Genomic DNA, 11557 nt, shown 5'->3' with positions numbered 1-11557 from the left:
AAGAAGGTCGAGATCATCGTCGAGCTGTACGTGTGCTGAACGCGGAGGTGCCGTCCGTTCGGCACTAGATCGGAGCGGATCGTGGGACGGATCGCGGGACGGTTCGTGGGACGGTTCAAGGGGCGGATCGAGGGACGTGAGGACGTTCCACTACATCAACCGCGTTCACTAATGCTTCTGCTGTGCGATCTACAAGGGTACGTAGATCGGAAATCCCCTCTCGTAGATGGACATCACCATGATAGGTCTTCGTGCGCGTAGGAAATTTTTTGTTTCCCATGCGACGTTTCCCACAGCCATTCCGTCCACCTCCGTCATCCTACAGCCGGGAACCCTGACGGTGGTTGTGTAGGGCTACCGCAAGACCTTTGACGGTAGGTGAAAGGACAGATCTCAAAAAAATTGCACCAAGGGTCAGATCATGCTAAAGTAGACTAAAAGGTCAAAACACGAAAATTTTGCCCCAAGGCCACGCGCTAACCACCGAACGAAAAGAGAAGGTGAGACAGTGTCCCACCTTGCACGGGTCGTTCGGTGGTGGGACAAGGTAAGGATGTGTATGCACTTTTTTAATGTTAGTAGGATCACTGTTAAATTCATTGTATAAATAGAAGATTGGTCTAGTTTATAAGAAAAACTGGACCCAAAAACAATACAAGTGATGTCAATCAGCTTACAACGCATAACCACACGCACAACAACAAAGGCACGCCTTGCCTAAACCATGCCAAGATGGCGAGAGGTTAGGACACACAGCCACAGGACCGCTTCACAACTGAAGCAAACAACTCGAAGCACAACCCAAACCCGAGACAAGCACGTGCCAATGTACACTCCATCCAGAACGCTAAGGCCAACTCCAGCGCACGACCCCATCGGTCCGGCCCTTTCCGTTTGGGGCAAAACGTACAAACCCCACGGCCCAGCGCGCGTCGCCCTGGACGCATCTCGTCTGTTTTGTGTTCAGGCCGACCCATTTCCAGCGCAAATATGCGCCCGGTTTGGGTCATGGCGGACAGTGAGCGGACGCGCTCGAGCCCTCCTCTCATTCGCGTCGGGCACGCGTGGCAGGCGGCCACCAACCTCCCACAGCATGTATTTACTACGCACGCTCGGTAGGCCCCACCTATCATCCACTCACGCGGGTGGTCGCCGTCCTTCTTAAATGGGGAAGCCGTGGACCGGCACAGCGCACCCACCCACTCCACTGCCTCCTCGGGACCGACACAGCGCCCGTGCCCACTCCAAACCCTAGCTTTCTCCCCCTCCCCAGAGATCTCCCGCCGCGGGCAGCAATGGGGTGGTGGAGCACCAGCGGCAAGGGGAAGGGGCGCACGACCACGAGGTTGGGTCCTCGTCCGGACGCCACTACGCTGCAAGCGAGCCATGTCGTTCTTCTCCTCCGTGACGGCCTGCTCCAGCACCCTTCTCCATTGCCCGTTCGGGCGCCCCGGCGCGCTCCCAGTAGTACGTCCATGCAGATGTTTGTCGCCGGTATTGGAAGACAAGGACGCCGCTCCCCTAGAGCGACGTCCACTTGCCGAACAACTAGCACCTCTCTGCCGATCAGGTGCCGGTTCTGCTGGTGCCAACAAGCGGTCGTGCCCGCCGCGATGAGATCGAACGACGCTGACGCCTCCTCCCCGATGACCTCTACTATGACCCGAGGTACGCCGTGGATTCCCTCCTGTGCGACATGTGGTTCCGCGATGAGCACGACGTGCGGCGCGCGTCCTATTTTCCCGGCGAACACAACAGCCCGCGGCGGGCACGTGCAGAGCATCGGGCACCCTCCGAGCCTTCCCTAGGTGCGTGGGCGTACGCGGGTGGACGGCCTGACGTCCTCTCCGTCGCCACCACCACCTCCTCGCATGACCGAAGAGGAGGAGGCCCGGCTCGTCCAACGTGTCACGGAAGATTCCATGAACGTGTACGGTGAGTGCTAGTGGGTGGGGCTGGAGGAGATATGGCCCTCTCCGCGACCGGCGACGTGGCCATCCCGGAGAAGCAGGCCGTGGCGGTGAAGGACGGGGTGCACGAGGAGCAGCCAGTGGCCGCGTTCCCCCCGAATCTGATGGGCCCGCGTTGGACGTGGTCGTGCACAGCCACGGAGATGGCCCGATGAGTGGGGGCCGAGCATTGGTTCCCCACGCCGCCGCGGTCACCGGAGCGCGACTCATTGCCGCGTGGGGAGGTGGTGCATGCGTCGCCATCGCCGTCAACCTTCCATGGGCCGCCGGCCCACCTCTGGACGATGCCGCCGTACATCGACCTCACTAGCGACGATGACGACAATGGCGGCGCCTGAAGACGGCGACGGGCATGGCAGTAGCGCGGGGCGGCGCATTTTTATCTGTTTTTCTTAAATTATGTTAATTAATGACTGTGGGCCACTCGGTCGTTGAATCATTAATGTATAATTATTAATGTTTAAATTTTATTTACATTTTCTGGCTTTTTTTGTTTTTTCCATTTTTTTAATCCCGGACGATTTGGGGTGCGACCGCGCGTTGGACGCTCCGACCCGGTCATGAACCGATCCGGACATGGACAGCACATTATCGTCCGAAATAGACAAAATACGGGCCAAACAGACGTCCAGATGGGGTTGCGTGTTGGAGTTGGCCTAAAGAGAAAGAGAGTGGTGAATGCACTTGTACTTCCTTCACCTGTAGGTACGCCATCCATCATGATTTGGGTTGTAACTGGATAACACTCCTCTCTATAGTTAGGCAACATCATGGATGAATCGATTTCGTGCATCTGCATCGTGTAAGTAGCACATGATTTCGTGCATCTTTCAGTGCAGCTCTTTATGCACACTTCTTTTTTCCTTTTCAAAACGAAGATATAAGACTTGCCTTATCCATAATTACGAAGAGAATATAGTTTATGCGTATTACACATGCCCTCATTATAAAATTAGCAGTATCTTCGTATTATTGTTCTTAGTTTCTTTTGGCTTTCCGTGGTAACCTAAATCTTTGGCTCGTCTATGATGTTGAGAAGCATTGACGGTAGGACACTCTTTTGACAAGGTCCAACTAATAAGCGGAGATCAAGGCTTTTTCCGAATTGGGGATGCTTTAGGCAGATAAATCGACCTATCACTCGTTGATGGAACGCTAGCTTCAAGTAGCAAGATAACGTGTCTACGTTCCCAAGATGAAGCACTCGTCTACGCACGTCTCTAGGCACGATGCCATGGACCGGCTCGTAGAGGCTTATCTACATGCGTATGCGCACATGCAGATGATAAAACTCGTGGTTCGCGTAGAATTCGCCATTGCCGTCTATGTCTAATCAACACCAGCCACTCTTGCTCACTCGATTTCTCTGTGATGGTGCTCGCGCCACTACTACTGGTCTACCACAACCACTAGGTGTCCGTCGATTTCTCGGGTCGGTCAATGGATGGTAGTAGTCCACTAGCAAAGCCGCTCTAATTTCACGAAGATGACAAATAGCGACGGACGTGATATGTACTCGCCATGGAAAGGCAGACTTTTCCGATGATAACACCATCGTGGTCTACAGTGCCGTGTCACTTGCCTGGTGAAGGAGTTCCGTGGTGTACCGGTATCAATCAAACTATATCATAGCACGAAACTACATGGACCTGGCGAATATTGCTTTTGGCTCCCGAGCTTACTGGAGGCCTTTAAATTCAAACTTCAAATTCAGTGAAAATTTGTATTTTATGTTTCAAAATATTCTGAAAAAAAATATATAGATAAATGAAGGTATAATACACAAGTATGTAAATTTTCAGAACAAAATACGTTGAAATGAGGGCTGTGCAAAAAAGACAAATCTGAGACTGTTTAACACATGTTACTATTCATCATTTCAGACCATGAATTTGTCTTTTTTGTACAGATCACGTTTTAAAGTATTTTGACCTGAAATTTTACACACATGTCGGTTACATCCTTACATACATGCATATTTTGTTCAGAATTTTTTGAACCATAAAAATTTGAATTTGAATTTTTCAAAAATAAAGGCCTCCATGTCTTCCGGAAGCCAAAACGCCGTTCTCATGGACCTGGTCATTTCTCACGCGTTATTGCGCCTGTAATGAGGTCCATGTATATTAGAGGGTGTTTGGATACTCTCTAGTCATGTGACTAGTAGTAGTCAGACTAGAAGTTTTTAGTCAGGCCCTGTTTGGAAGGTGACTACTACTAGTCAGCATTAAATGTCTCTGTATTAAATTATTCTCATTTACCTCCCTTCCATTGGCGTGCCAGCATGGGAGGATGAGCCATTAATTGGAGAAGAGACTTTAGTCACTTTTAGTTGGGGGTGGGGTGACTATGGACTAAACTAGTTTTAGTCACCCATTAGTCAGGGGTGTTTGGAGGTTTACTGATTAAAGGTGACTACTATTAGTCTCTAGTCTCTAGTCTCTAGTGATCCAAACACCCTCTTAGTACCGGGAGAGAGAGGAGAATTAAATTAAACAAGGATAAAGGCGCGGAAATTCAGCGCTACTACCAGTTAACGTCGTTTCATCTTGCGGCGGCGTCTGCTTTGTCAACAGGCCACTCTCATTTGCAATTTGCATGTAACTTTGGAGATGTCCATGGCAAATTAAACAATAGGATTTGCTTGTTCGGGAACCCCTCGAGGGTAGCTGCTGCTTCAGCGCCAAGGCGAGAAAAGGGAGAGACAGATGCCAAATGGACCAAACAAAGACGTGCTTCTATTTTCCTGCAGTCCAAAATTGTATACCTTAAAACCAACTCCAACGGGTGATTCCATTTTGTCTGCGTCTATCCGTTTGAAAATAAACGGACGGATGAGACGGTGCAACGCGCAATTCGATCCTCATTTTTTGTCTAGTTTGTGTCCGTTTTGCTTCATCTTGAGACCTGTCGATGAATACTCACAACATATGTCATAAGTAGGCTAAAGTCGGTGAGAACCGAAATAGCAATGTAGGACGCTGGGGGCGAGGTTGGTACAAGCATGAAACGCACGATGTATCCAGGTTCAGGGCTCTCCGTAGAGATAATAGCCCTAGTCCTGCCGGAGTGTATGATGTATATGGATGGGATTACAAGGTTGCTCCTGAAGCTGAATTGCGGAGGAGGAAGAAGGGAGCAGCCGGCTCGTTTCTGCCTCTCCTATGTGGTTGGTGAGTGTGTAATCTGTTGACCGACCCTCTGCATGGAGGGGGGGCGGGGGGTTTTATAGACGAACCCACCGGCCTACAATATGGATAAAGGGTACAAGAGAGGGACCCGGCTGGTAGCCTCGCCGGCTGGCCATGGGGCCCATGACGGTATAAGAGTGGGACCCGGCTGGCAGCCTCGCCGTCTGGCAGTGGGACCCGCCGGCTAGCCAATGGAGCTCTTGCGTAAGGTTGACGCAGGGCACGCGCGGTACGTCCGGCGTCGCCCAGCGAGATTCGTCATGGGCAGACGGTACGGCCGTCTCCATTGTTCCCACGCCGAGTGCAGTAATGGAGTGGGAGTTTGATGGTCCGACACTATGCTGGGTGATGGATCAGAGCCGGGGTAGGTCAGCGGCGTGGCCGCCGACGCTGGTACCAGACGTGCACTCCAATCCAGTACCTTTGCTGACGTGTAGCCACCTTTAATCGTAGGGTCTCGTCATGACCTACGATCTGATGTGACTTGAGATCCTCGGCCGGCTAGCCCTCTTGGCTAGCCGGCTCGGGCACGGCCACCTCGTTCCTAGCCGGACGGCTTGGCCTAGGCGACCAGGAAGAGGTAGCCGTCTTGCCTCTAGCCGGCAGGTGTTGCCTGGCCGGCTAGAGAGTTAGCTATCTCGCCCCCTAGCCGGTAGGTGTGGCCTAGCCGGCCAGAGGACTTGGGCCTTGCAGAATGGTTCTTCGTCATTCCTTTGGGACCCGAGATAAAGGAGCAGGCTCGTTGAGCCTACCCCGGGGTTATCCCCCCGACAGTGGTCCCCGAAGCTCGAGAGGCCCGCCGCATGCTGGCGGGTGGCCTCACGAGCTTGATTTTTTGTCATTGTATTCCTGCCGCCACCTGCGGCGGGGTTCACCGGCTCGGGAGATGGCTGGCTTCGAGGCGACGCCTCGGCTTCGTCGTAGGCCGTGCAGATTGCGCCACGTGCCAGGCCCGGCCTGACGTAATGATGGTTTTTACTCATGACGGGACCGGGCCTGGGCCCTGGGTCCCGCCACGACGCCCCCTCGGCCGCCGCGCTGAGGATCCTCTGCGGATTTACTCCGCGATGGTTGGGTTTCGGGAAGCGCTACCGTCTATAATACACGGGATTAGTGGGGCTCCACGCGCACCGGATCCCCTCCCCACGACGCTTCATGGGGTTTAAATGGGATGCAGGGGTTCCGAGGAGACCACTCGCCCCCTTCTCTCCCCGCATCGACGCCCTCTTCTTCCGTGAGCCCAGAGAGAAAGAGCCCGTCCACCTTCGTCTTCTTCTTCTCCATCGCCGTCGCGCCACCAGCCTTCCCGAGCATCCGCGGCCCGCAGTCATGGCCGGCGGCTCTTCCTCAAAGAAAACCTCGTCTCACGGAGCCTGGCTCGACAGCGAGACCTGCGAAGGCCGCATCGAGGCGCTCCGCCACCGCCGGATGTTGCCCCCGGCCTCCCAGGTGTTGGTGTGGATCCCTGGCGCCGAGACAGCTCCAACACCGAAAGAGGGAGAGATCGTCGTATTCGACAAGCACTTCTACAGGGGCTTTGGGCTCCCGGCAAGCCCCTTCTTCTCCGACTGGCTCAACTTCTTCGGCCTGCAGCCGCACCACCTGGCGCCGAATGCCATCCTGCAGTTGTCGGCCTTCGTTATCTTGTGCGAGGGCTTCCTAGGGATCGAGCCCCGCCTCGACCTCTGGCAAAGCTTGTTTTTCTTCAAGCAGCAGACCATTGTGATGGACAAGGCCGAGCTGGAGAAGCTCGTCGGGCCATGCCCGATGACGTCGTGCGGAGCCGCATTGGTGCATCATCGCTTGAAGTCCGGCTTCCCCCAAATGCCGCTGCAGGAGTCCATCAAGCAGTGGCAGAGGGGCTTCTTCTACGTGAAGAATGTCAACCCTGCACACGACGCCCTTAACATGCCCCCGTTCAACATCAATCCTCCGACGAAGTTGAACTGGGGGGCGAAGTTCCCGAAGCCGATCCCCGAGGTGGCGCAGATCGGCGCCCACCTCGACATCTTGCGGGATCGCGGCCTCCTTGGCCCCGACTTACTTACCACCATGGTTACCCGCAGGGTTCTGCCCCTGCAGAGGCGGCCCCATCTTGTCTGCCAGATGAGTGGCCGGCATGACCCCTGTCGGACCTCCACCAAGAGATTCACCGCTAGCGCGGTGGCGCGGGGGGTGAACCAGATCTCCGTCGCCCGCGTGGACGACAGTGGGAACTGGGCCTGGGGGATGGCCCCTTATTGCAGGTCCCGTCCGCCTCCGGTGGTAAGCATTTTTCGTTGCTCTGTTCTTGCCATTTGTCTCGTGGTCGGCCGTATTTTTGAGCCGATCGTCAACTCCTTCGCGCAGGTGTTCGAGAAGCTGCAGGCACTCAACCCGCCTGCCCCCGACGTGGCGATGTCTGACGCCTCGGAGATCGAGGACGAGGGCATGATCGAGTCCCGTTCCGCCTCCTCCGAAGGCTTGGAGAATGCGCTGGCGTCGGAAGGGACAGAGCCCTCTCGTGAGCATCTGCGGCCCTCCACTGTAGATTGGACGGACGATGATGAGACTCCCTCCTCCCTATCTGATGCACCCTTCAAAGAAGATTCTGACGGGGTGGAGGAGGTCACCAGCACGCCTCTGACGCGCGGACGGCGTCATAGGGCCGAGGCGGGCGGACTTGACGAGGCGGCCTGGAAGAAGGGCAAGGGTGCCACAGCTTCCAGGCCGTCTCCTAAGCGCCCGGCAATGGGTCCTCCAGCCGGAACACGAGCAGGCGGCGCTAAGAAGCGCCGTGCTAGTGGCGGCAGGAGGCAAGTGCCCATCGTCGCAGGGTAAGGGTTCCCCTCCCTTCTTTTCTACTTTGTCTTGTGTGAAGCTTCGTTCCTCAAAACGTCGCCTGGCAGGGAGGCAGAAGACGTGGAGGAGGACACCGCCTCCGCAGCCGAGCGAGCTGGCTGGGCGGCGGCAGACGCTGCCCGAAAGGAGCTCGAGGAGCAGTCCACCCGCCGGTGGGATGCGGCCGCGGGGAAGACGGCCGAGGGCCAGTCTTGCCCTAGCCGGGCCGAGAAATCAGTGGAGAAGCGTACGAAGGCTAGACATGACCCCTCCACGCGTGCTTGCGTGGAGGAGCCAGCTAGCGAGGCGGCCCCGAGGCACGCCTCGAGGACCGAGGAGACCCATCCTTCCGAGCCGGACGCCTCTGTGCCGGTGGATCTTGAGGTGATTCCTGATTCGCCTGGGGCCGAGGCGGGGCCCGACGCGCCGGAACTGATCCTAGACGCGCCAGACGTGGCCCCGGATGCGCCAGGGGTTAACATGGATGCGCTGGACGTGGCCCATCCACCTCCTGCTGAGGAAGCGGCGCCGGCTGGGACGTCGGCGGAGCCGGCCGCCATGCCAGCACCTGGAGACGGCACCATCGTCGTCTCCAACCGCGGTCCGGCTGCTCCAGGAGCCGGTCCCAGAGTCGAGAGCCGACCCATGAAGGCTTGGCGAGCGGCTAACCTGGAGCGCAAGAAGCTGCCCGCATACACCGTGCTCCACGGTGTTCTGGAGCTGGTATCAATGTTTGCCAGCAGCCGGTACAAGGTGGACCAGGTGGCCCGCGTGGTGAGCAGCGATCTGGAGCGTTTGGAGGAGCACACCAGGGTAAGTGTCTCGTCTCTGTCTTCGATTTTTTCTTTTCTTCTTCTTGAATCAGTGAGGGCGCACCAGCGCACCCACTAGGTGTAGCCCCCGAGAGTCGGGTCGGTCGAACGTCGGTCGGGCCGAATCTCTTTGAGCTTCTTCTCTTGCTTTGCTTCTTTAGTGGGGGCGCCCTAGCGCACCCACTGGGTGTAGCCCCAGAGAATCGGGCTGGTTATGATTTAACCAGGCTGAATCTTACTTCTGCTTCTTCCTTGCTTTCTAGGATCTTTATGATGCCCAGGTGCAAGCCTACAACACGCGGTGGGCTCAAAACCAGGCGGCTAATGGCCAGGTTGCCGAGCTTCAAGCTCGGCTGGGCGAGGTTGTCGTGGAGCGGGACGCCCTGCGCGAGGCGGACGGCCGGCTCCTGCTACGGCGACAGAAAACCTTCTGCTGCCTCTTGAGCTTGCGTTGGTTTTTCCCTTGAAGAGGAAAGGCGATGCAGCACAGGAGCAGTAAGTATTTCCCTCAGTTTTAGAACCAAGGTATCAATCCAGTAGGAGAATCGCGTCAAGTCCAGAGTACCTACGCAAGCACAAAAGAGCTTGCACCCAACGCTATAAAGGGGTTATCAATCCATTCAAGATTGATTGCAAAGTGAGATCTGAAGGCGGAAAGTGCAACAAAGTAAAATTGTAAGGTTGAAAATATGGTGTGAAGTAGACCCGGGGGCCATAGTGTTCACTAGAGGCTTCTATCAAAATAGCAAATATACGATGGGTGAACAAATTACTGTCAAGCAATTGATAGAACCGCGCAAAGTCATGATGATATCTAAGGCAATGATCATACATATAGGCATGACATCCGAGACAAGTAGACCGATACTTTCTGCATCTACTACTATTACTCCACACATCGACCGCTATCCAGCATGCATCTAGTGTATTGAGTTCATGACGAACAGAGTAACGCCTTAAAAAAGATGACATGATGTAGAGGGATAAACTCACACCAATGATGAAAACCCCATCTTTTTACCCTTGATGGCAACAACACGATGCCTGCCTCGCTATCCCTTCTGTCACTCGGTGAGGTCACCGCACGGTATGAACCCAAAACCAAGCACTTCTCCCATTGCAAGAACCATAGATCAAGTTGGTCAAACAAAACCCACAACTCGAAGAGAATTACAAGGATATGAAATCATGCATATAAGAGATCAGAAGAAACTCAAATAAGATTCATAAATAACCTGATCATAAATCCATAATTCATCGGATCTCAACAAACACATCGCAAAAGAAGATTACAACGGATAGATCTCCATGAAGATCATGGAGAACTTTGTATTTAAGATCCAAGAGAGAGAAGAAGCCATCTAGCTACTAGCTATGGACCCGAAGGTCTATGGTGAACTACTCACGCATCATCGGAGAGGTCATGGTATTGATGAAGAAGCCCTCTGTATCCGAATCCCCCCTCTGGCAGGGCACCAGAACGTGCCCGAGATGGGATCGTGCGGAGACAGAAGCTTGCGGCGGCGGAAAAGTATTTTCGTGGATCTCTCTCGCAGTTTTGGAATTTTTCTGGATTTATAGGCGGAAGAGGTAGGGCAGACGAGCCATAGGGGCCCCACAAGCCTGCTAGGCGCGGCCCCCTGGCCGCGCCTAGGGGGCTTGTGGGGTCCCCTGCTGGCCCCTTCCTTGGTTCTCAAGTCTGGTGTGTATCTTCTGTTCCGGAAAAAATATTTTCGGAAGATTTATTCCGTTTGGACACCGTTTAAAATCCTCCTCTGAAAAGGGTCAAAAACACGGAAAAAACTGGAACTGGCACTTGGCACTGAGTTAATAAGTTAGTCCCAAAAAAGGTATAAAAGGCATACAAAAGATCCAAAGTTTGACAAGATAATAGCATGGAACCATCAAAAAATTATAGATACGTTGGAGACATATCAAGCACCCCCAAGCTTAACTCCTCCTCGTCCTCGAGTAGGGAAGTGATAAAGACTGAATTTTTGATGTGGAATGCTACCTAGCATAGTTGTCCTTTGTAATTTCTTTCATGTGACATGAATGTTCAGATCCGTAAGATTCAAAATAATAGTTTGCTATTGACATGAAAACAATAATACTTCAATAAAACTAGCAAGGTAATCATGAACTTTCGAAATAACAAGGCCAAAGAAAATTATCCCTACAAAATCATATAGTCTGGCTATGCTCCATCATCCTCACACAACTAATTTAAATCATGCACAACCCCGGTATTGGCCAAGTAATTGTTTCCACACTCTTACTTTCTCAAACCTTTTTCAACTATCATGCAATACATGACCGTGAGCCATGGATATAGCACTATAGGTGGAATAGAGTGTGGTGGTGGTTGTGAGACAAAAAGGAGGAGATGGTCACATTGACTCGGCGTATCAAAGGGCTATGGAGATGCCCATTAATAGATATCAATGTGAATGAGTAGGGATTGCCATACAAAGGATGCACTAGAGCTATAAGTATGTGAAAGCTCAAAAGGAGAACTAGTGGATGTGCATCCAACTTGCTTGCTCACGAAGACCTAGGGCAATTTGAGGAATCCCATCATTGGAATATACAAGCCAAGTTATATAGTAAAGATTCCCACTAGTATATGGTGGTGACAAAATGAGAGGCTCTCAATCATGAAGAACATGGTGCTGTTATGAAGCACAAGTGTGGAAAAAGATAGTAGCATTGTCCCTTCTCTCTTTTCTCTTTTTTTTATTTGGGCTCTTGGGCCTCTTTTCTC

Source organism: Hordeum vulgare, chromosome 2H (genome assembly GCF_904849725.1).
Source record: "Hordeum vulgare subsp. vulgare chromosome 2H, MorexV3_pseudomolecules_assembly, whole genome shotgun sequence".
NCBI classification, from domain to species: Eukaryota; Viridiplantae; Streptophyta; class Magnoliopsida; order Poales; family Poaceae; genus Hordeum; species Hordeum vulgare.
Note: the sequence above shows the minus strand (reverse complement) of the source record.